This window comes from Sapajus apella, unplaced genomic scaffold (assembly GCF_009761245.1).
Source record: "Sapajus apella isolate SASKATOON/1434 unplaced genomic scaffold, GSC_monkey_1.0 scaffold5, whole genome shotgun sequence".
Lineage (NCBI taxonomy): Eukaryota > Metazoa > Chordata > Mammalia > Primates > Cebidae > Sapajus > Sapajus apella.
In genome coordinates, this window is record NW_022436945.1 from 25,385,498 (window position 1) to 25,413,006 (window position 27,509).

At 35.4% G+C, this 27,509-nt stretch overlaps 1 pseudogene; it reads right to left on the bottom strand.

The window, feature by feature from the left end:
• Positions 1–604: 604 nt before the first annotated feature.
• The window catches only part of LOC116548816, a 33,394-nt pseudogene continuing 6,489 nt past the window's right edge, over positions 605–27,509 (bottom strand).

A 27,509-nucleotide genomic window follows, 5' to 3' on the forward strand; every position in this document is an offset into this window, starting at 1 on the left:
TGAAACCACAATATATTTATACTCAAATTGAGCTAAGTAAATAAATAGTAAATGATAGGAGCCAGATTTCTCACTGTTGGGGGTAAGAGCTTACATATAAGCAAGGATAGGGAGCTAGAATGTTCATACAATAATGGAATGTAGTGGAAGACATCAGTGGGGACTCATGTTTAGCTTAATACCATTACTTTCAATGGTAAAGCCTGCATTTACTTTTGCACCAAACTAATAGATATAGATGGTTTCATATAAAAATATTTGTAGCTAGGTGTATAAGTGAGGCTAATATGCATTCATATACTTCCTTTTTCTGTCAGCTGAGAAGCCCTAGAAGCAGCTACGTCTTAGAAGCAATGACTACACCTAGTGCCCAGAATAAAATAAATCATGGCTTCTTGGAGAAATAGCTGATTCTAGGACTACGGTAGGAAAAAGTACAAAATGAACCCAGAGCAACCGTAGTGCCAAAAAGATAGAAAATAGTAAAATAATAATAATAAAACTACAATGCTGGTAATATTTCAAAGGGATATGGCAGCCAATGAAAGACTTTTTATTTTTTTTTTGCAATTTTTAAATTTTATTTGATTGTATTTGACGGTGAGCAATTAGTTCTCATCCACATTAACTGTCTGTAGATTTTTGAAAGTGGTAACAGGTACATAGGTAACCAAAGTATAAAGCTTATTTGGTGAATCTTCATTCTCATTACGGTTTCTGAACAACCGCACACGGATTCGGTATGGGACACTCCTTATTCCTTTGGTCCAGACAGCTTTGTTGAGCCTGGTATCAATGCGCACATCTGGAGTTCCCATCTCCTTCAAAGCAAATTTCCGAATCTCTTTGAGTGCCTGAGGGCCATGCTTCTTGAAGCCCACTCCATGGATGCGCTTGTGAATGTCGATGGTGTATTCTCGGGTCACACCTCGTTGATGGCAGAATGGCCCATTTTCTTCTCGCCATCCTTCTTTGCGGAGCCATTCTGTCGGGTCCGAGGTGGAAAGGAAGAACGCCGAAAGACCTTTTAATGGCTGAAACTGGAATAATTTGAAAAACAAAAATAAAGTAACATTGGGTTATAACTCAAAATATTTTGAAAATACAAATATTTATATTGATTGGATAAATATTTACATAAATAAATGGGGAAAGAATCAACACATATACTATGCAGAATTCCTGGTAACTTATGTAGGTATTTCCTCCCTTACAAAAGGAGAATACAACTCCCACTTCATGTCCAAACTGTGCACGGTGACTTCTTTCCAAAGAGTACTGTATCGAAAGGGAGAAAAAAGAAGCTTCCAGTGATAAATGTAAGACAGTAACCCAAGCTAGTTGATCAAAGATCAACAGTGATTACTTAAATTGGTAATATGTACTCTTGTTATGAAGTGATGATAAGGCACTTTGCCTTTTTGGTATTCCTTCTAAAACATAGTGACCCAGTCTAATTATGAAAATAAAAAATCAAACAAATTTGAATTGAGGGACATTCCACAAAATATCTGGCTAGCATTCCTCAAAACTGCCAAGGTCATAAAAGATAAGGGAAGTCTGAGAAACTCACAACCAAGAGAGGTTACAGAGACATATTGCTAAGGGTAATGTGGTACCCTGGATGGGATCTTGGAACAGAAAATGGGCATTAAGTAGATGAATAAAGTATGGACGTTAGTTAATAATAATGCATCAATATTATCTCATTAATTATAACAGATGCACCATACTAATATAACTTGTTATTGATGCTAATAGGGAAATTGGAAATAGGGTATATGAGAAATTTTGTACTCTCTAGACAATAATTCAGTAAAAGTAATGCTGTTCTAAAATATAAAAGCTAATTTTTAGATTTATATATAGTCATATATCCATATGTGTGTGTGTGTGTGTGTGTGTGTGTGTGTGTGTGTGTGTAATGTTCCCATAAGGTCCAGCCTCATGTCTTGCCAATTTCTCTTGACACACAGCACATGAAACTTCTTCCAACAAAAACTTGTAAGCAAACTTCTAACAGCTCCTCCATTGTCACATGTTCTCTTCTGCCTCTGTACTGCCTCTGCTAAACCTTACCTCCCACCTTCTTCCTTATGACTAATTCATCCTCATTCTTTATGTCTTATGCCAGTAAAGTCCAGAAGTGTACTCCAAACCCAGCTAAATAAAGAGGATTTCCTAAGTATTCTGACAGTATCCTACACTTTCCCTGTCAAATAAAAACCTTCTTTAATATTTATACCCACAGTAGAGTGGGAGTTCCCTAAAAGGAGAAACGAGGTGGGACCTGAAGCTGTTTCTAGAAACACACCACTCCCGTCTCACCAGCAACATTTCCTTGCCATACTTCACTTCACTGTTTCTCTCTCTCTCTCTCTCTCTCTCTCTCTCTCACACACACACACACACGAGTGTATATCTGAAAAGCTTTTTTCACTTTTCCGCCTTTTTAACTTGTTTATTATTCGACCCTCAGCCAAGGGGTCACATTCTCCAAAAAGATCTTCTTGAATTTACGGAGATTTTAAGTGATTCTTTAGCATCCTACTCCCTAGAACAAGAAATTGCATTTGTGTTCATCTCTCCCTCTAGTCTAAAAATGTCATTCATTTTTGTACCCCTATACTTTCGCAGTCTGTTACATAATAGACTGTCAAGAGATACTTAATGAACTGGCTTGAACTGAACTAGGCAGCAATTTATCTCTGGAAGAAACATACTAAAATTGGAGGTTCTACTTTTTTAAAAAGGGAGTGAATCAATTTGGAAACTAAGAGTCAAATTTCAAACAAAGTAGCAGCAAATGCCTCTGGCAATCTAACTTTATTATTAAAAGGACTCATAATCTACAACTACATGTTCTTACTGCTGCTTTTCAAAGCCAAGTATTACTATTCTAAAACTAAAAATGAGAGATAGTTTTGATGAATAATATTTTCAACATAATTCAGTGAAACAATTTTGATATTCTTCCCCCTTGCAAATCTTAACATCTCTAAAACACAAAATTATTTACAAAAGTAATATAAATGCTAACTTGTAACATATTTCATTATTTTTATTGTGGAAATACATGGCTATTTATTACTATTATTATTGTTATCATTATTACCTTACCTTTGTTTCAAATAATGTAGAGTGCCCTAATCTATTTGTTCTTAGGACATTCCTTTACTATCCTTTTTATTTGTTTCCAGAAAAAAAATATGCCTTGTTCCAACTTACTAAATAAAAATATAAGATTCTACTAACTTCAGCCTTATGTGAAGTTAATGCATTTCTATTTTATTTTCCAATATACTTTGGATTAAATATTAATTTTGGAAAAAAGTTACCAACGTAGCATAAAATGTAGCTTTTTAAAAATAAAAGCATCAACAATGACTCAAGAGAGCAGGATATTGTGCCAAAAAGAGATTTTAACAACAGTGTCGTGGTCACAGAAGCCTGCTGTTTAAAAATTAATTTTTATTTTGAAAACATTACTGGCAGGACCAGGAGTATGCAAAACATATTCTCTCATTACCAGAGCTGCTCCTTTGAGCATAAATGCCAAATGTTTCAAAGTAAGGACAAAGAATACTTTGAACCTTAGAAGAAATGTGATGTAGAACGGAAAGTATATACAATTGACTCCAACTAATATTTTCCTAAGCAAAAAATATTTATAAAAGTTAAAAACCAAATATTTACTTGCTTTATAAATTAGCACGATATAGCTTGAGATCCTTTTTTTCAGTACTTGCTTTTGAATAACTACATTATCCAAGTAAGGAGAAAAAAAATTATCTTTTAAGTGAGTAGAGTGACCTTAGAATAATTTTCTCTCAAATCATGTATGCATTCATTGGACATTAACTAAGTACCTGAGGTGAACCAGGGATCAGGCTAGGTGATGCATATGAACTACAATCATTGGCCTCAAAGTAACCTAACTTTTATCAGGGATGACACAACACAGCAATCAGAACTCAACAACAGAGGCAAAGCATGCTGAATAGCCAGTTTAGATAATGCTCAGTGAAGGTGATCATTTACCACAAAGCTTTAGCTCTCAGTTGTATGTTAAGCTTTTAGCATTTCCACCTAACATATGAAGTAGTACATAGAAGGATTTGAGATATGCCTCCCTAAAGAAATTCACAAAAGGCTTTTAAATTTGGTAGGTGTCTTGACTGGCTCATTTATCATGGTTGTCTTTAGCTTTGTCTTTGACTAGGCTATTTTACTACTCTATAGAGATATAAATTAGTTTATAGTGCACTAATACTGATGTAAATAATTCCTGTTCATAAGATTGCAAATTATGTCATTGAATGCAATTGATTATGGTCCTGTAGACATTCAAGGGTTTTGCCAGTTAGCATCCATTTATAAATGTGTCTTAGCATCTTTTATCTGACTACAAATGTGCTGCTTTTGAGTTATCTTAAAAAGTACTTGTCATATCTCACTGCTTTTTTCATTAATTAATGAGTCAAATAAAATCTTTGACATGTGATCATTTTATATCTCTGTGAGAGTCATAATTTTACGCTTTTTTGAAAAGTGATTCCTTAACAGGTGGATACAGAAACCTTAAATCAGAAGAGTGTCTGTGTACACTGGTGTTACTTATATTTCAAGGGAATGGTTCAGAACCTGCCCAGGGTTCATATGCTTTTTTTCACTGGTGCCTATTGTTATATTTTCCTTTGGAAACCAAAAGTGATGAGCTGAAACCATGGATTCTAGGAGAAGTATGCCCCAGCAAAGAGAAAAATGTGAGAAAAAAAATCATATACTAGGTATTCAGAGGCAGTCCATGGTTACAAGCAGCAATTTATTTATTTTGACCAAAGTAGTTAAGAAGCACATATACTCTGAAGCCTGTGACGCATCCTTGTGTAGCCAGCTCTACAACAGTGAGCCACGTGTTCACAGCTCAGGGAGTCACTTAAGGTATCTCCATTTGCTTTCAGAGCAATAACACTTTTTCAAATAAATTAAAAGTCTGGCTGTTTAAATTGAATCACTTCATGCCTTAAAAATATAACCAATTCCAAGTGGAAGAAAATATAGGCTTTACATGTTTCTTGATGTAAATGAAGTATACCAATTTACCAGCTTGTCTGCAATATGATTCAATATAGTTATAGATAAGTGCATACATAGAGATATATGTAACAGGAACTTAGAATGAAAGTTCCTGAACAGATAAGAGTTGGCAATAACCAGACAAGGTGTGGTGTCTCACGCAGTAATCCCAGCACTTTGGGAGGCCAAGATGAGCAGATCACCTGAGGTCAGGAGTTCAAAACCACCCTGGCCAATATGGCCAAATGCTGTCTCTACTAAAAATACAAAAATTAGCCTGGCATGGTGTTATATGCCTTTAATTTCAGCTGCTCAGGTGGCTGACGCAGGAGAATCACTTGAACCCAGGAGGCAGAGGTTGTAGTGAGACAAGATGGTGCCACTACACTCTAGCCTGGGCATCAGAATAAGACTCCATCTCAAAAAAAAAAAATTCAATATCCAAAGTAGTATGGAAGTTAAAAAGTACATTGTCAGTAATGGATTAAAGGGCTTTTAAATTCCATGCCACAATAAGAACGTAAAAGGGTCAGATGATCATAGAGAAAAACAAAACAGGAGTGTTGAGGACTATTCATTGGAGAGAGCTGTGCAGGGAAGTATATACTCCCAACTGGGACATGTCAGTTGTGCTGCTTTCTAATGCCATGTAAACAGAGAGACTTAAGGATACCACTTAGATGCTTAATATGCATCCCTACGGGAAGATACAATGGACTTGTGTCTGCCACCTACCTGGAAGATCACAGGCAAGATATAGATTATTGTCCATGCTTTTAGCAAAGCAAAAAAGAAATTTCTAAATTTGTGGCTATTCACACTCTCAGAGTTTCCCTCAAAGAGGAGAAAAGAATACCAACGCCATTCCTATGGATAAAATGTGGAAGAAAACGAGAATCAACATTAACTCATCTTGGGTTCTGCTGTCAAAAATAGTCACCTGGAAGGTGGAACAGACCTCAGAAGAAAGAAGATAAAGGTCCAGGCATTTGCAATAATAATATATGTCATCCTGAATGACCTCCCAAAATAACCTGAACTTATAGGATAAAAAGTTTAGAGAGAGGTGTCAAAACCCAGGCAAACTTTGTAATCTTATCACTAAAAAAAGAATAGAAATTCATATATCCACACATATATAATTCCAAAAGAGCTGCGTAATCCTAACGTGGAAAACCACATGTTAAAATCTGAATAAATAAATACTATAGTAAATAAGGGTTTTATCTTTAAGACAAAGGGAATAAAAGAGTAGACCATGTAAAAAGTCTGGAGACTGGTAAATTATGGAGAAAAGGGCAAAATGAACACAGAATAGAGATAATAAGTCAATAAGGATTTCCTAGACAGAGCATATGGCCAAGCAGGGCCCAGAGGGAGATTGTGCGTTGATTGGGTATCGTATCTGCAACTGCATACTTCAGTAATTTGCTGTGATTAACTCTATTCGTTTACTTTGCATTCAACTGCCCAAAATATGAATATGCCAAAAAACAAACTCACATATGACCTTCTGAAACTTCTTCTGTCATATCGATATCATTCCACTATTTACCAATCGTGTGCTAACTAATATGTGTTACAGTAACATTCTTTTTAGCAGAACTATCTCAACAGAGTAATAGAGGCTGTAAGAGGAACAAGCAAGCAGTGGTAGCAGAGAATATTCACCACTGTCAGTGTAACTAAAGGAGAGATGAGCAAGAGTAGTGGGATTCCTGCTGGCGAGGAGTTCAAAGGACACAACAGTCCTCAAGGGGGTTTGAACTCTTGGCCCTAGGTAATTCAATGCCTATTCACGAAAGTAACAGTATTATGAAAACTTTCCTTCTCTTTTTGAATTTCTTCTTCCTGTTCCCACTTCACCTTGGTGGAGGGACAGATGGATATTTAGATGAGAGAAAATGATATTTATGAGATGAGAGGGTAAAAAATTTAAATATCAAGGTGGAGAAAGAGAAAAGTAGCTATTCACATGTCCCCCCTGACTTTGATGCTTCTGTGTCTCTACCAAACAAGCCAGAGAAGGGAGGGCTCTTTAATTTTCAGCTATATGGCTTTATATGGTGACAGAGTAAGGAACATCACCAGTTGCTGACAAAGGAAATTTCAGCATCATCCAATTAATTAATTTAATGTTATAATAGATGACAAACTAGAGGTGCTTTATGTATTAGCCCTGGTGCATACACTGCAAAGGTTACTGTTGATGACAATCAAGCTGTCCAATTTTCTGAATGGCATATTGGTTTATTTGGTCTTTTTTGTTTGTTTGGGTGTTTGTTTGTTTTGTTTGTTTGTTTGTTTGTTTGAGACGGAGTCTCACTCTGCCTCCCAGTCTGGAGTGCAGTGGCACAATCTCAGCTCACTGCAATATCTGCCCCCCGGGGTTCAAGCAATTCTCCTGCCTTAGCCTCCCAAGTAGCTGGGATTATAGGCATGTACCACAAGGCCTGGCTAATTTTTGTATTTTTAGTAGAGATGAGATTTCAGTATGTTGGCAGGCTGGCCTCGAACTCCTGATCTCAGGTGATCCTCCCACCTCAGCCTCCGAAAGTGCTAGGATTACAGGCATGAGCCACCACTCTAGGCCACAATTACTCAAGTTCTACTTTAGGAAAAACAAAAAACTAGATTTGAAGTCTTTTAGTAAAGTTGGGACTATAGAGTCTAAATCTGTCACAGTGCCTTGGCCTCCCAACTTGCTGAGATTACAGGCATGAGCCACTCAGCCTGGCCGTGAACAGCATTTTGATAACAGACAGAATTAAAAAAAAAAAAAAAAACTTTATTCTGTAAATTTTTTTTCAAGAAACTATCTCTTTACTGTCTTACTTTATTCTTCATATATACAGGCAAAAATTAAATTACAAAAATGCATTATTATATTACTACAGAAGAAAGATGGATACATCCAATATGATAAACAGGAAAAATATGTTAAATTTCATATGACACTTATCTAATGTACTAGTTAGGACAGTTTCTTTTGTAAGGCATAAAAACCTAACTCACTGAACAAAGGAGGTGGTGGAAGACTCCACCAATTCATAATAAAAAGCTCACAGTTATATTAATTTCAGGCATTGACTGAACCAGAGAATCAGAAGATATCATCCAAAATCTTATTGGCTTTATACCATCCCCCAGCACTGTTACTTTCTGTATGGACTTCATCCTTTGGCAAATAGACTTACATCAATCTTGCAGCTACCCATTCCAAGGGAATATGGCACCTCTCTTTCAGTAGTTTCACCAAAACATCACAGAAGCACTCATCCACACTAGCTGTCTTGGTTTTATTTTCTTTCTCCTAAACTACTGCAGCCAGGCTGGCCATGGCTTAGTCATATGCCCAGACTTATGGCAGTGGGTCTGAACTAGTCGGAACAAATTAATCATAAAGAAAGAAAGTATCAATTTACAAAAGAAGGAAAGAGGAGAAATTAAAAGATGCCAAACAGATAACTTTAGCCATCCCAATGGCTATTAAAATAATATCTTCAGAGTCATTTGACTGAGATTAGAAAATTGGGATAGATTTAAATGAATAGATGAGATATTGTATTGTGTATGTCTATAAATGACAAATTTATCTCTATTGATAAGAAAACAGATGGGTAAATAGATAAATATATGCATACATGGATAGACCATAGATGTTGACTTTTAAAAGAAGGATATCGAGAATGATGGTTTCCAGGTTCATCCGTGTCCCTACAAAGGACCCAAACTCATCGTTTTTGATGGCTGCATAATATTCCATGGTGTATATGTGCCACATTTTCCCTATCCAGTCTATCATCGATGGGCATTTGGGTTGGTTCCAGGTCTTTGCTATTGTAAACAGTGCTGCAATGAATATTCGTGTACACGTGTCCTTATAGTAGAACGATTTGTAATCCTTTGGATATATACCCAGTAATGGGATTGCTGGGTCAAATGGAATTTCTATTTCTAGGTCCTTGAGGAATCGCCACACTGTCTTCCACAATGGTTGAACTAATTTACACTCCCACCAACAGTGCAAAAGTGTTCCTATTTCTCCACATCCTCTCCAGCATCTGTTGTCTCCAGATTTTTTAATGTTTGCCATTCTTACCGGCGTGAGATGGTATCTCAATGTAGTTTTGATTTGCAGAAATGCCAGATGTAGGTGATGGGGAGGAAGGCAGCAAATCACACTGCCACGTGTGTTCCTATGCAAAAATTTTGCATGTTCTTCACATGTACCCCAAAACCTAAAATGCAATAACATAAATAAATGGGAAAAAAAAAAGAAGGATATCGAGATGTACTAAGAAGACAGAATTCTCTAAAATATTAACAGGTATTCTATCTGGTGGTGAAATTATGAATAATCTATTTCCTTCTTTGCTCATTTTGTCTCCGTATTTAAGACATTGAATACACTCATATATTAGAAAATCATCCTAAATTTATAATAAGAAAAAAATCTAAAAATAAGTTTAAAAACAGCGTTAAATCAGTCAAAATAATTTTCTGTGTTATGATGTTTACCATCTCAGTGTAAATGAAGTTTATTCTAGTGAAATCTGAGAGGCAACATTTGTTTATCAAAGCGCTTGTGATAATAACCTCTTTTCTTCCCTGCACTTTCATTATTCTCTTTCCTCCATCTCATAAATTCATAGGAAGTCAGAGCTAAAAGGGGCCTTTGGGGTATCTAGTCCCAGACCTTTAGTTTGGAAATGATGGAACGCTAGGGCAGAAAAATGTGGAGACTTGCTATCAGTCAAAAAAACAAAAAACAAAACACAAAAGAAGTAACAAAGTAAAACTATGCTCCCACTTTGCCTGCTTTGAATCATGTAACACATTCATCAAATCTTTTTCTTATTCATTATTTCAACATGTATTCATTGTGTCTAACATTTTCAGAATACTGTGCTAATTTATTGTAGAATATGCAAGGGCATATTATGTCTAATATAGTATTATATATGTTCATATATGTAATATTTACATAACACCAGATAAAAATTACTAAGTGACTTAAGAGGAATTTTTTTTCTGGAAGCTTGAGGATAAATCAGTAAATGAAAAAAGCACAAAGGAGAAAACCCACTGGAAACTTATTTGGGAGACCATGGGAACCGAAAACATAGTAGACTTCATACAGCATCTCTCTATATAAAAAGTACAAACTGTATTTCTTCAGATGTGTATTATACAATATGTTTCTTAATGTGTATGTACAATGTGGATTATAAATATTTATTACCGATTTTCAAGCCATACCTCAACTAGGAATTTTCCAGTTACTCTCCCAATTAGGATTTCTGGGACACAAAACACAATTGGTCATGGGGTAGGAGGTCCCTCTCTGGTAATTAGAAAATATATTATAAATCATTTTATTTTATCAAAGAAATTAAATCAAGAAGGCTCAAAAGCCACAAGGATAACTTCGTGTCTCCTTGGAGTCAAAAAATGTGACAAATCAGTGTATATATATATATATATATATATATATATATATATATATAGTGAAACCTGAAAGAAAGATTTTGGTAGCAAGATTATATATTAGTGCTACAAAAAGCAACAGAGAGAGATAGATGGTGAGTAGATAGACATTCTTCTAAACTATATACACGCTTGCCAGCTAAACTTGAGTCGCCACAAACCTTTAATTATATAATTTCACATCTTTATGCTATAAGGAATTTCTCACAAAATTCTACTTTATTAAAAAAAAAAACCTAGTGGTTTCATTAACATAAGAATGTGTATTGATTGAGTGAAAAATATACTTGCAATAATGTTTATATGCTTAAGGAAATTTCAATAATTCACACTGAAGATGAGGATACATTCTTGAAATTCGATGATGGCTTACATTTTAATTCTGAAGTGGAATTGTTTTAAATCTAGAAATAAATTAAACAATTAGTAAACTCTTTGCTCAGAAATTTCTTATAACATTTAAATAGCTGATTTTCAAGTAATAATTTTTATTAAGTAGTATTCTCATCCAAATGTTAAAACTTTTATTTTCACAAATAGTCACTCTTTTAAGAGTACTTTTCACACTCCCCCTCCTACCTCTGCGCCTACATTTATTACACTTATTTGACTTATATTCACATTTGACTTTCTGGCATTTTAGAAAACCTCTCTTCCACTGGCTCTGAAACTGTAATGTTTTAAATGTGTAGTCTTTGTCCACAGTTTGCTACTTTATTATTTTGTGCTTATATAGTTTTCTCATAGCTAATGATGCATTTCCTTTTCACTTACTGTAGCAAAAAGAAAAAATACAATCCATGCACATCCTTCTATGAAATCTAATGTGTACAGCAGTACTTCTGGCAATCTGAATCAGTGATAATTAATCTACATCTAATGATTTTCTTAGTTTCCTATAATTCCTTAATTCTTCTTCTTAAGTGTTGAATTTTAATAATTAGCATTTTAATGTGAATGAAAGAAAGAAGGAAAGAAAGGAGGGGTGGGGGGAAGGAAGGGAGGGAGGGAGGGAGGAAAGTAAGACTAAGTTATTTGGAAACATTATAAAAATAGCAAAAGAGAGGAGAAGGAAGAGTAAGGTGAGGGATAGAGTGGAAGGAAGAGAATGAGGAAAGATGAGAAGGAAGAACAGAAGGAGTAGAGGGAAGAAAAGATAAACCTGATTAATTATATAACTGAACTACTATAGGAAATCAAGTCAGAAGGATCAACTCTGATAATACATGTCCTAGTTGTGCTTTATTGGAAACCAAAATTACACAAACCAGCTCTTCACAGTCCAAGTTTGTTAGCTATTTGCAACATTCCTACACACAAGTTGCTTGTATTATAAATGTTATGATCACATATAATGAATATGTGCACACATTTGCATTATTATATCAAAATGCACACATTTGCATTATTTTATCAAAATAATATACTCAGGTCTCCAAGGTACCAAGTTCAACAAGTATTCTGATGGTAAATCAATTACTTTTAATCATAATTAGGGCAAGACCTTTTCTAAAATCAAAAAACTGATTGGATCATTGAGTTAGAATTTCAATGTTGATCATCAGTAGCTGTGACTTTTGAGCAAGCTGCTTAATTAAATTGTCCCTTAGTATTCCCATCTGTAAAACAGTAATTATTACTATTATCTCCTTATTAGAACTGTGAAATATGAAAAATTTGTATCTTGCAAATAGTAACTGTTCACTAATAAGGGCTAGCTATTATTGTCTATTACACACAGCCTTCTGAATGGCTTATTTTGAAACTTTGAGAAAGATAGCTTTGGACAGTTCCCCAGAAGAAATCCCTGAATTTTAATGCAAGGACTTTATTTGGGAGGTGATCTCAGAACACACAGGTATACTGCTGAGTTGAAACAGAGAAGAAAAGGGAGATAAAACAGAATGTATAAATGAGCTGGTATCCCATAGGGGCAGTAGGGATTTAGTCCAACTGAGGACCTCAAAGTAACACTAGAACATTTCCCAGACTTTTTCTACCCAAAAAGTAAGACAGTGGGTTACTTTTTCAATGACTCCCATCGGTCATTACTATGCAAGAATAACTGTTCAGCTTTCTCATCCTGCCTTGCACAAGGGACATACCTGCTGTTGTTGCAGCAGAAAGCCTCAAGGCAGGGAATAGCAGAAGTTTGTAACACGAAAGCAAGAGTGTGTATAGGAGCAATGGAGAGCCAAGAAAATGCAAGAAGATCCCTGAAGGGGACAGTCACACATACACAAGTTTTTGGAAATTCTGCTTCTAAAATATTCTTTCCACAAATATGTAATGAGCTTCTACTATTCTCAAATTATCAGACCAATTGGAACTAAAAGATAAATCAGGCATGGCTTTGCCATTCAATGAACTAACAGCCTGTTTGAGGAGTTGAAGGGATAGGTAGTGCTACCTTGATTATCAGACATCTGTCTCTCTCCCTCTCAGTAATTTTTTTTCTTCAAATATGAAAAAGTGATGCATATGTAAAGCCTCACTCTTGATTAGTAGAATAAATTCTTGGTCTTCCTTTCCCAAATCTCTGGCATATATTAGAGAGGATAAAAATTTTCTGGTATTCATTTGAGAGTAGCTATGTGGCTTTGGGCTAGTTATTTAACTTATTCCAAAGTCAATTATTCTTATCTGCAAAATGGGATGAAGACATCTGTAATACAGGGTGCCTTTGAGCATTAATTATGCATCTAATGTGCTTGGCAATGTGCCTACCATAAATTTAGGGCTCAGCATGGCCATTTGTTTGAAAGTTGAATGTTTTCAAATGACCACAACCCATTGCTATGGAGTGTTTGGAGTTATAAGAAGAGACCAAAGGTTTGTGGAGCAAAACATTGAACTTTGCTAGAGTAGAGGAGAGATCACTGACTGAAGAGCCAGACTCAGGTGTTTCCCACTTATCTTCACTCCTATAGTTGTGCCAAGTATTTGAATTATTTCAGTACTCTTGCCTCATTTAGAAAACTAGGATAACAATTCCTGCTTAACCAACCACAGTAGGAAAGTGTGAGACATTAAATAGAAATCCATAAGAGCCATTTGGAAAAATTCAGCCAATGTAATTAGGAAGAAAAAAGTGTTAATTTTAAATGATTCAGAGAAAAAAAATGTTTTCTCACATTAGCTATGATGTTACAGTGAAAACAAATCTAGGCAAAGGCAACCCAATTTTATTAATATTTTGTCAATGTTACTACACTTAGTGGACATTATAGATAAGCAATTAAATATATCCATTAATTTATAATAATAAAAATAACATCTTGGGTTAGAATATTTTGTCATACACTTCCTAAGCTCTTTTGTCATAGAAATGACCTTAGACTCTGAACTAAATTCTCAAATAAGATAAGATTATTCTTATCTTTCTTCAGTAGAATGGAAGAAACATTTCAGGTAGTGGATTTGCTCGCTGGAGGCTACCACCTAATGCTAATGATAGTTATGGTACTTTTGTTGGAGCCATAATGACATAAAACATCCCATCAGACAGCTCCCAGCTGCTGTCACTTTCATTTTGATTCTTATTAATTCACCAAGGTTAGAAAGATCATTGGAATAAGATGGGTAGTGAATGAATCATATTTGATGGGAAGGTGTAGAATAGAGTAAGCCATTATCTTCAGGTGTCTTAGTTCAATCAAGTTGCTACAACAAAATGCTATAGACGGGATGGTTTATAGACAGAAATTTATTTCTCACAGTTCTAGTGGTTGGGAAATCCAAAGTAACGGTGCCAGCAGATTCAATATTTGATGAGGAACCATTTCCTGGTTCATAAATGGTGCCTTCTTGCTGTGTCCTCACGTGGCAGAAGGGGTAAGGCAGCTCTGAGGGCCTCTTTCATTAGGGTACTAATCTCATTCCTGAGAGCCTCATCCTGATGACCTAATCATCTTTCAAATACCACACCTGCCTAATACCATCACCTTGATGATTAAGTTTCAACATATGGATTTTAGAGGGACACAAACATTCAAATTATAACAGCAAAGAAACTCAAGTTTCCTGCTGGTTTCTTTTTAGAACTCCCCTCAACTCAACAAACACTACCAAAATAAACTATGATCTGTTGTTACTCAGTTTTATTGGTCTGGGGTTTAAACATGCTGTTGACTCTATACGAACAAGTGACACAGTCTTCTGAACAGCAGTGTAAAGAAAAATTCCTTGACTAGGAGCCAGGAAAGGTGAGTTTTAAATATGTTTATTAGTCTTTCACCTGTAAATGGCAATAAAAATGCCTGCTTTGACTACCCTACAAGGAAGTCAACAGAACCAAAAGGCTACATATACTAAGAGGAAATCATCTGATATGGTTTGGCTGTGTCCTAATCCAAATTTAATCTTGAATTGCAGTTCTCATAATCTTCTTGTGTCATGGGAGGGACCCAGTGGGGTAATTGAATGATGGGGGCAGTACCTCCATGCTGTTCTCATGGTAGTGAGTGACTTCTCACAAGATCTGATGATTTTGTAAGGGGCTTTTGCCCTCTTTGTTCAGCACTTCTCCTTACTGTTGCTATGTGAAGAAGGATGGGTTTGTTTCCCCTTCTGCCATGACTGTAAGTTTCCTGAAGCCTCCCCAGCCCTGTGGAACTGTGAGTCAATTAAACCTCTTTCCTTTATAAATTACCCAGTCTCAGATATATCCTTATAGCAGCGTAAAAACAGACTAATACATCATCTCTTTTTACTATTTCTCTTACACCTAGTACTAAGCTTTTGATATGGTTTGGCTGTGTCCTCACCCAAATCTCATCTTTAATTGTAGCTCCCATAATTCCCATGTGTTGTGGGAGAGACGCAGCGGGAAATAATTGAATCATGTGGGTGGTTTCGCCCATACTGTTCTCATAGTAGTGAATAAGTCTTACCAGGTCTGATAATTTTAAAAGATGTTTCCTCTTTTATTTGGTTCTTATTCTTGCTCTGTGCCAGATGCCATGTAAAATGTACCTTTTGCCTTCTACCATGATTATAAGGCCTCCCCAGCCACATGGAACCATAAGTCCATTAAACCTCTTTTGTTTTTCAATTACCAAGTCTTGGGTATGTCTTCATCAGCACCATGAATGGGACTAATACAATTTGATATAGAATCAGCAATTTATAAACATATGTTGACAGTGTTTTTAACACTGTACTATAATACACAAAGATAAAATGTAACTAAATCACATTACATCTGACTCTTTAATTGCCTTTGTACCATCTCTTTCTTTATCCTTTTCTGTTTTCAATTATCCTCTAAATTTATTTCAATTGCTATTTCATGAAAATATGTCACAATGGCTGCTTGGCACAACTATAGGAGTGAAGAAAAGTGGAAAACACCTGAGTCTGTCTCTTCAGTCAGTAATCTTTCCTCTACTCTAGCAAAGTTCAATGTTTTGCTCCACAAAACTTTGGTCTCAGTAAAATACTTAGTAAGCCAAATCCAACAACTTTTTAAAATAATTTTATGACATGGCCAAGTGGAATATATCCTAGGAATGCAAGATTCTTTTGCATACAAAAGTCAATCAGTGTTATACCCCATATTAATAAAATAAATGACAATACATATGATCTTCTACATCAATGCTTTAAAAAATGGCAAAAATTAACACTCAATTATGATAAAAACACTCCCTAAATTAAGAATTGCTCCATAAAATCTGACAGCTAAAATCATATTTAATGATGAAAGCCTGCAAGCTTTCCCTCCAATATCAGGAACAAGAACACAAGGTCCTTCCTCATCACTTATTCAACATTGTACTTCAAATGCTAGCCAGTACAATTAGAAAAGAAAAATTAATTAAAGGCATTAGGATTTAAAAGGAAGAATTAAAACTATATAAATAGACTGGGCGCTGTCGTTCATGCCTGTAATCCCAGCATTTTGGGAGGATGAGGATTGTATATCACGAGGTCAGGAGATTGAGACCATCCTGGCCAACATGATGAAAACCCATCTCTACTAAAATACAAAAATATTGCCAGGAGTGGTGGCAGGCACCTGTAGTCCCAGTTACTTGGGAGGCTGAGGCAGGAGAATCGCTTGAACTGGGAGGTGGATGTTGCAGTGAGTGGGGATTGCACCACGGCACTCCAGCCTGGTGACAAAACAAGACTCCACCTCAAAAAAAAAAAAAAAAAAAAAAAAAAAAAAAAAAAAAACCTATATAAATAGATGGCATACTGTGTGTAGAAAATATAAATACATTTTTTAAAACTACAAGAATTAATAAATATGGTTAGCATGATTGTAGGTTAGGATATCAACACTCACAAAAAATTATTTCTATATGCTAGCAATAAACAGTACAAAAATGAAAAGAAAATTTAAAAATTAAGAAAAAATTTATGTACAATATAATAAAAAAGAATATAACAGGAATAAACGTAACAAAATAAATGCAAGACTTATACCTGGATAACATTTTTGAAATAAATTTTAAAAGACCTAACTAATTAGGATGCTGAGGCAGGCAGATAACAAGGTCAAGAGATCGAAACCATCCTGGCCAAAATGGTGAAACTCCATCTCTACTAAAAAATACAAAAATTAGCTGGGCATGGTGGCATGCACCTGTAGTCCCAACTACTTGGTAGGCTGAGGCAGGAGAATTGCTTGAACCCGGGAGGCGGAGGTTGCAGTGAGCTGAGATCGTGCCCCTGCACTCTAGCCTGGTGCCTGGTGACAGAGTAAGACTCTGTCTCAAAAAGAAAAAAAAGAAAAAAAAAAGACCTAAGTAAATGAAAAGATATCCTATATTTATAAATTGTGAGGCAATTTGAAAGGCAATCATATCCAAATTGACCAGCAGATTCAATACAATCCCATAAAATTACCAACTAACATTTTTGTTTTTGCAGAAATTGATGAAGTAATCCTAAAACTCATATGAAAATTCGAAGAACATAGTGCAGCCAAGAAAAAAATTCAAAAAGAATAAAGTTGAAGAATTCACATTTCCTGGTTTCAAAACTTATTGCACAACTATAATATTAATACAATGTGGTAGTTGTGTAAAAATAGAATTCTAAATCAACTGAATAGAATTGGAAGTATAGAAATAAACCCATACATTAATGGGCAATGTATTTTCCTCAAGAATGCCAAGACAATTAAGCCAGGAAGGAAGTGCTTACAACCAGTGGGGCTAAGACAACTGAATATCTGCATGCAATTAGTTGAATTCCTCTCTTACACCTTAGAAATATAAAAATATAAACTCAAAAAAGCTGTAAAAGTCTTAGACAAAACCTTCATATGAGTGAATATTCACCATGCTGGATTAGGCATTAGTTTCTTTGCTATGACACTAAAAACGCAGAAACAAAAGAAAAAGGAATAATTTGACTATATCAAGCATAAAAAAAAATTATGCTACAAATGATGCCACATAAAAAGTTAAAACTTTTTTAACATAAAAAGTTAAAAGACCACCCACAGAATGAAAACAACATTTTTAACTAACAGTATACATGATAAGAGCAAACAGCGATTACAAATCAATAATAAAAAGACAAATAACTCAACTTTTTAAATGGGCAAAATAGCTAAATAGAAACTTTTCCAAAGGAGAAATATAAATTGCCAATGAGCACATTAGGCAAATACCTATCCAAAGGACCATGAGATGCAATTTCACTTCCACTAAGATATTTCACTTCCACTAGGAGACAAGATAAAATAACACACACAACAGCACAAAGAGACATGCATTAACAAGTATTGGTGAGGATGCAGATAAACTGAAACCCGTATACATTGCTGGTGGGAATGTTAAATGGTGCAACCTCTTTGAAAAACAGTTTGGTATTTCCTCCAAAGGTCAGACTCAGAATCATATGACCCAACAATTCTGCTTTTAAGTACATATGCAAGAAAAATAAAAACATATTTCTACACTAAACCTTACATCGAAATGTTCATAGTAACATTATTTATAAATGTCAAAAGTAGAAACAACTCTAACATCTATCAATTGATGAACAAATAAACAAAATATTATTTGGCAACAAAATTAAAGTATTGATATATGCAACAACATTGATGAAAACATTGTTCTAAGTGAAACACGCCATTCACAAAAGACCATATATTGTATGTTTCCCTTCATATTAAATGTCCAGGATACACAAATCCATAGAAGCAAAATTGAAATTAGTGCTTGCCAATGCCTGGGGAGTGGGCAGGAAGAATGGTGATGGGTGTGATGGCAAATAGGTATGAAGTTTATTTTAGGAATGATGAAAATATTTTTAAAATATTTTAAACTGTCTATATAATAAAAGATAGTGAATTTTATGGTATGTGAATAGTATTTCAATAAAAACATTTCTAAAGTGGAATAAAATATAGTGCCATCAGAAGAAATGACACCTCAAAGAACACAAGATTTTTATTTTCATAGGTGAAGTCTTTTTACATAACTAAGTCTTTTTACAGAAACCAATAGCATATGTACTTTTAGCAAAGGGTATATTTTATTGTTCTGACACCATAAAAGAAATATAATTACACAAAAGAAACTGCTTTCCACTTTTATAAAATTTCTATAATTTTTTGTTTGTTTGTTTGTTTGTTTTGTTTTGAGACAGAGTTTCCTTCTTGTTGCCCAGGCTGGAGTGCAAAGGCACAATCCTGGCTCACTGAAACCTCTGCCTCCCAGGTTCAAGTGATTCTCCTGTCTCAGCCTCCTCCTGAGTAGCTGGGATTACAGGCATGTGCCACCATGTTCGGCTAATTGTTTTTGGAATTTTAGTAGAGACCAGGTTTCACCATGTTGGCCAGGCTGGTCTCGAACTGCTAACTTCAGTTGATCTGCCCACCTTGGCCTTCCAAAGTGCTGGGATTACAGGAGTGAGCCACTGTGCCTGCCCTATTAATTCTTTAAGACTAACAAAACTTTAAGAGGTTAGTCTAATGAAAGGGAAAATATTCTCAAGATATTTGATTTTAGAGCATAAAATGGAATCAAAGAAATCCTAAACCTTTTTTAAGCATTTGAATCCATGAAGACTTACCCCAAAGCACAACAATCTTCTCATCCCATTATGTGCAGCTGTTAAAGATTATATATTTTTATTTTAGAAAATGCCTTGAAAAGTCAATATGATTTTTTTTTTTTATCATATGATGAACCACCTTAGTTGCAGGTTGTGGGAAATAATTTACCTCTATATTGCCTCATTGCCCACACATTTATATAGGGTGTTATTTAGCACACAAAGTCAGAAATAATCCTTCTTAAAGCAGCATTTGTTAGGGGTATATCAAATCTATATGTCCGTATGCGTATTTGCATTAATTTGAGGACAGACCATAGTTTCAGCAGAAGGGAACACTCCAGTAGTTAAGAACAAATTGCTGTATACTATATTTACTTTTATATTTTTCCTGCAATTTTTAACTTTAATCTATCATGAGTCACTTAAAATTCTAGAAGCTAATGTATTCCTAAGAGACAAAAAGAGAGTTGAATTAATTAAAGTTATGAACTTGTCTCTGATAGCTTATATATTTAATTCTTCTTTAATCTGTCTAGGTAACAAACCACAACTTGTCCATTTACCACAGTTATACCCTGTTGTTAAGGTATTACTTGAAGCCTTGCAGGCTTCAAGTATGACATATCACTTTGCTTCTCGGTACTTGTCATTCCAATTGAGTCATATGTCTGCTTTATCAAAGCAAATATCATGTCACTTCAGTCCTTCCTTTTAGCTGTACTAAAAGATAACTAAGAAATGGATTATTCCTATCTCATTAATGAAGAAATAAAGTAATGAATAAGTAATCATGCAATATTGCATCACAACACTGCTTTCAGATTCAAATATAAAAGCTAGTGGAATTTTTTTGTTGTTGTTTGGCTAGAGTTTGCATTGTTATATTGGTTTTGATTTTTTCTTCAATCTAATTATCTTTCAGTAAACAAATTTGCCTTGCTTCCAGATAGCAAACTCAATTTTTCTATTTAGCAAAACTCTAATAACATTTTGCTCAGTATCATGTCTTCACCTTGATTTTTAAACTTTGGGACATATGTACATTAGTATCTGTTATAATTTATATAAATGATTTAATTTTCTTGTTCTATTCTCACATTTATTTTGAGAATATGAAGACATTTATTATGACAATATGCAGACAAAAGCGATTTTTATTTTGCCTTAACTTTAAGAAATGATTGTTGATATTGTGCAAAAAGCTTTCACCTTTGTTGCATTTCTCTCTAATTTTATCTAGAAGTCTCTCTGGAGAGTGGCTATAAACTCTCTCACTGCCCTGACAGGGCTCCAGGGAATTTGGTCATGGATGTTTACAACATGTCTTTCACAAAATATTTTTTGACCTGACAGGCAGCCTGATGCCTAAGTATTTGACCAGTGACCAGGTGTCCCTTTCACAGGAAACTTGTTTATACTGACAGATGCCCTGTTGCTCTTGTCTGACCTGTATCTAGTTTATTTATGCTAAGAGATCCTTCTCTGGGAGAGCCTTGACTGGGAGAAAAGTTAGGTTTGTATGTGTTGGCTGAGTGAGACCCAGAGAGGGCAACACAGTAAAAACACAGGAAACTACAGAAGCAGTTTATTACTCACAGGTCCATGGGAGAAACGGAGACTAATAAGGGCCAATGAGAAGTTCATAGGGACAATATGCTCAATTAGCAAGTAGGGAACCAGAGAGAGATGGATTTACAAGTGGAGGACTTTACTGCAATCCAGGGAATGAACCAAGCAGCTTTCCTAAGGGGAGTTCTATTAAGTAGGTTTAGAGGAACCAGGCATGTACTCTAAGTGGTCATATGTGACTGAAAGGTGGTTCCATATCTTCCCAGTCCATGCAGGTTGTGGGAGTTGATGGAGTCAGTCAAAAAGGTCGAACCTGGAAATACAACTAACAAAGGATATAAAGGACCGCTTCAAGGAGAACTACAAACCACTGCTCAAGGAAATAAGAGAGGACACAAACAGATGGAGAAACATTCCATGTTCATGATTAGTAAGAATCAATACTGCGCAAATGGCCATACTGCCCAAAGTAATTTACAGATTCAATGCTATCCCCATCAGCTACCAATGACCTTCTTCACAGAACTGGAAAAAACCACCTTAAACTTCATATGGAACCAAAAGAGAGCCTGTATAGCCAAGTCAATTCTAAGCAAAAAAACAAAGTAGGAGGCATCACACTACCAGACTTCAAACTACACTACAAGGCTACAGTAATCAAAACAGCATGGTACTGGTACCAAAACAGAGATATACACCAATGTAACAGAACAGAGGCCTCGGAGGCAACACTACACATCTACAACCAACTGATCTTTGACAAACCTGACAAAAACAAGCGATGGGGAAAGGATTCCCTGTTTAATTTTTTTTTTTTTTTTGAGATGGAGTTTCGCTCTTGTTACCCAGGCTGGAGTGCAATGGCATGATCTCGGCTCACTGCAACCTCCGCCTCCAGGGTTCAAGCAATTCTCCTGCCTCAGCATCCTGAGTAGCTGGGATTACAGGCATGCACCACCATGCGCAGCTAATTTTTTGTATTTTTAGTAGAGACGGGGTTTCACGGTGTTGACCAGGATGGTCTCAATCTCTTGACCTCGTGATCCACCTGCCTCGGCCTCCCAAAGTGCTGGGATTACAAGAGTGAGCCACTGCGCCTGGCGAGTATTCCCTGTTTAATAAATGGTGTTGGGAAAACTGGCTAGCCATGTGCAGAAAGCAGAAACTGGACCCTTGCATGACACCTTACAGTAAAATTAACTCCACATGGATTAAAGACTTAAACATAAGACCTAACACCATAAAAACCCTAGAAGAAAATCTAGGCAAAATCATTCAGGACATAGGCATAGGCAAGGACTTCATGACCAAAACACCAAAAACATTGGCAACAAAAGCCAAAATAGGCAAATGGGACCTAATCAAACTCCACAGCTTCTGCACAGCAAAAGAAGTAGTCATTAGAGTGAATCGGCAACCAACAGAATGGGAAAAATTTTTTGCAATCTACCCATCTGACAAAGGGCTGATATCCTGAATCTACAAAGAACTAAAACAGATTTACAAGAAAAAAATAAGCCCATTCAAAAGTGGGCAAAGGATATGAACAGACACTTTACAAAAGAAGACATACATGAGGCCAAGAAACATGAAAAAATGCTCATCATCACTGGTCATTAGAGAAATGCAAATCAAAACTACATTGAGATATCACGTCACGGCAGTTAGAATGGTGATCATTAAAAAATCTGGAGACAACAGATGCTGGAGAGGATGTGGAGAAATAGGAACACTTTTACACTGTTGGTGGGAGTGTAAATTAGTTCAACCACTGTGGAAGACAGTGTGGCGATTCCTCAAGGACTTAGACATAGAAATTCCATTTGACCCAGCAATCCCATTACTTGGTATATATCCAAAGGATTATAAATCGTTCTACCATAAGGACACATGCACACAAACGTTCATTGCAGCACTGTTTACAATGGCAAAGACCTGGAACAAACCCAAATGCCCATTGATGATAGTCTGGACAGGGAAAATGTGGCACATATACACCATGGAATATTATGCAGTCATCAAAAATGATGAATTCGTGTTCTTTGTAGGGACATGGATGAGCCTGGAAACCATCATTCTCAGCAAACTGACCAAAGAACAGAAAATCAAACACCGCATGTTCTCACTCATAGGTGGGTGTTGATCAATGAGAACACATGGACACAGGGAGGGTAGTATCACACACTGGGGTCTGTAGGGGGGAAATAGGGGAGGGACAGCAGGGAGTGGGGAGCTGGGGAGAGATAGCATGGGGAGAAATGCCAGATATAGGTGATGGGGAGGAAGGCAGCACATCACACTGCCATGTGTGTACCTATGCAACAATCTTACATGTTCTTCACATGTATCCCAAAACCTAAAGTGCAATAAAAAAAAAAAATAGAAGATTGAACCTGTATGTCCCCGAGAGTGGTGGTCACCAGGAGGTGGTTACATAGGCCAGATATCCGGACTGACAACTCTGAGGACTTGGGAGGAGATATAAGACTAGAATCTGTGTCAAGGGTGAAAAAGCTCTGTTTCTGACATAAGAAAGTTAAACCTATATTCAAAATGGATGCCAAGGCAACATGAAATTATGGAAATTCACCTCAACCATGAAATAGGAAGAACTGCATACCATTTTCTTGCATTAAGATTCATTTATAAAATGAGATGGGATTAACTACTTCCTCGAGCTGAAATATATGGACTCATTTAGGCCAAGAGCTGACATACAGGAGAAACCCCCAAAATAGTGATAGAACCTGAAATTCACAAAACATACTAAATGTAGCCAAAGTTTTAATCAAGGGATGTAAATCAAATAAGAAATGATAGACAAGGTCTCTGCTATGAGAAAGCACATGTTGAAACAGTAGGAGATAAGCAATAAGCAGGAAAATAAGCAGGAATGTATTTATCAGGTAGTTTATATGTGGATGACAAAAAAAATAATTCAACAGGCTAATGTAATGGAAAGGGATTGAAAGTCTACCTTAGATTGAATGATCAAAAAGCAATTTGCTGAAAAGGTAACATTCAAATGGAATACTGAATATTAAAAGTAACAAACTAGGTAAAGAATCTTAAGACAAGTAATTCCAGGCAGGAAGAACAGCTCCTTCAAACAAACTCAGCACATTAGAGGACTTCAAAGGGGGCCATTGTGGCAAGAAGAGTTAGTCTAAATGAGAGAGCTTTACAATGAGAACTAAGTGGAAGGTGAACTGAGGGCAGGTGACTGTGTAGAAAGCTTTGCAGGCCAGGATAAGGGAGATGAAAAAAGATGCCATCCTGGGATTTTAGGTAATGAATGACATAACTGATTGTAATCATTTTTTATCTGCTTTTAAGAGTAAAAGGGTGCTTGAAGCATGTGTCTTTTCTTCCCCACTGAGATGCCACTAACGGATCAGCTATTACAAGTATCCAAAGATCAGCTGGGCACAGTGACTCACGCATGTAATGCCAGCACTTTGGGAGGCCAAGGGAGGCGGATCACCTGTGGTCAGGAGTTTGAGACCAGCCTGTGCAACATGGTGAAACCCCATCCCTACTAAAAATACAAAAAAATTACCCAAGTAAGGTAGGAGGCACCTGTAATCCCAGCTACTCGGGAGGCTGAGGCAGGAGAATCACTTGAACCTGGTAGCAGAGGTTGTGGTGAGCCTAGATCATGCCACTGCATTCCAGCCTGGGCAACAGAGCAAGACTCTGTCTCAAAAAAAAGTATCCAAAGATCTTCCAAATGTTCCAAATGTTCTCAAATGTTATTTCAAGACACTGAAGTACTTTACTAAATACCTCCTATGGTGATTGAAAAATAACCTGTTTGCAATGGGCATTTTCTTTCTAATATTTGTTTACTCTGGTATACTGAAGTCTAGGCTTCTTAAGTGTTTTTCTTCGAAAGAGTTTTCACATTAAGTTGATTTTTATTGCAAGTGTTGTGCTCAGCAAAACACTAGTGAAATCCATAGCATATTAGTATTAAACAGAATTACAATTTTGTGAATTTGTGCTATTGTATACACTGACAATAAAGGCTATTGGAAAAAATAAGATTATGGTTAACAGAAGAGCATGCAATTCAAATAATTGGCAATTATGCTTATTCATTAAACATATATTTAGTGAGCACCAACAGTATGCTAGGCAATGAATGACATACACAAGGTCTCTGCTATGAGAAAGCATACGTTATATGCTTTTGATTTTGAATATGTAAAGTAACAGAACACATAATCCTTGAATTTAAATGTTATCTTCCACTCCCTGGTAGATATTTCAATCAGGAAAAAAATTGAAAAAACAAAACAAAACAGAAAAGCAAATAACTTCAATAGATTGTTTTATTATTTTCATTAAATATTTAATAATTAATTTTAAATGGTGAAAAACTACCAGAAGCAGCACAGTGGATGGGAAATATGAGACAATATTTTAGACTCACAGGTAAGCTGGTAAATAAATAAAAAGAAGGTGCAGAAATCTTGTTAGATTGGCATAGCACATAACCACCTGACTTCTGGGGGAGGGAGAAAACAGTGTCATTCATCTTGCATAATATTCCCTCTCTGGTAAGATTAGTTGATAACACAAGAGAATTTTTCCTGGCTTTACCTGACAAAAACTTGATACATCTTCTAGCAAGAGCAATTTTTCTACCATATTCAGCAATAGTAGTTTCTGAAGGGCTTTCTTATCTCATTTCTTATTCATCAATCTCCAAAAGACATGTTAGAAATAGCAAAATGTAAATCTCTTTATAACTAAATTAATCCAATTTTTTTTAACTTGTCTTTCAAGTGACACAGACTCATTGTCAGCTGAACATATGTAACAAATGCTTGTCATTTCTGAGTACTCAAAGAGCAAGATCTAAAAGAGAGATAATTTCTCCTGACAAATGTATGTCAACACAAGAAAGTACCTATTTTACATATGATTCACTTGTCATGTAATCTTTTAAAATTAATACTTACCTATAGTTTATGGATGAAGACTATGATAGTCACTTTATATAATTATGGTTCTAAGGAAGCATATTTCCTTGAGTTTCTTAATTTAGCATTTTGTCAAAATGTATAAGAAAATCCACTTAACTCTATACTCTCATATTTTTGGTTTAAAATATTCATATTAACATACAAATTATATTTCACCTGATATTAACCCAAAATTTGTCACTGCAAAATTTAATTGAAGAGACATGCTTTATAAAAAAAAATCAATTTCCTTAATAAACTATGTTTGATTTATCTTATCCTTATATGTTATTGCCATTTGACATTTTATTTCTAAGGAATTTATTTAAAAATTTCAGCTGTACAGCAACAATTTATATGCTCTGAAGAAATAAAATTTTGTGAAAAGAATATTCAAATGTCATTAAATTTTCTTCATTTATTGTATTTCCAAGCAGTTTAAAATGTTTTGTATTGATAATTATTAAATCCAAACTAACATGTAATCAAAAATGTATATTTCACTGATTATATTAATAAGCTTACAAAATTGAGTTTCATTGTTTCTCAATATACCTTAACTTTCTTTGTCTCAACAATGAAACATTTGTATTTTAATTATTAGTTTTTTATTAGTCACATACCATGGTACTTTATAAAATTATGAAGAGGCTTATAATTTTCACTATAAATGATGTAGTAATTAAATACTAAGTGACATTGTTCCAAAAGCAAATTCAGGTGCCTTTATAAGAAATATACAATACACCTAAATAGAATAAATTGAGTAAGATAAGAAAAGTTAAGCAAGTACAAGATAAAACATGAAAATCCACTCACAGATGAGGCTAGTAAAAATTTTATACCATAAAATTCTATACATTTGCCATGGACTGACCACAATTGTATCTCTAAGCTGTTTAACACAAAACTCAGGGAAGAAAATCTAGTAAGTCATGTATTTCACGTTGCCTTTAAGACAAACACCAAATACAGTAAAAATGACAATATTTCTAGTATTAGTATCAGAAAAAAAGTTGTCTGCTAAGGTTCTCAAAAAGAAGACAAGACCCTGTGTGATGGAGTGAACATCTTCAAAGCTTTAGGTTCTCTTTTTTCTTAAAGAGTCTCTCAGTGTAGACCAGTGGCATACAAGTAAGTGCAATTTCTACAAAATTTCCTGCAGAGGAACCATTTGATTCAGCTAGCTTCTGGGCAATGCTTCCTTCCAGTTGTTGATTCTCTTTGATAATCTTTCAAGAAATAGAATGTGCCAGGGAGTTTTTTTTTCCATATTGACATATGGGCTTTTAAAACATAGCTCTGTGTTAGCAGTTCAAGACAAAGCCTTAACTGACAGATGAGAAGGGAGAAGGGTTAGGAGATCTAAGGACCACAACA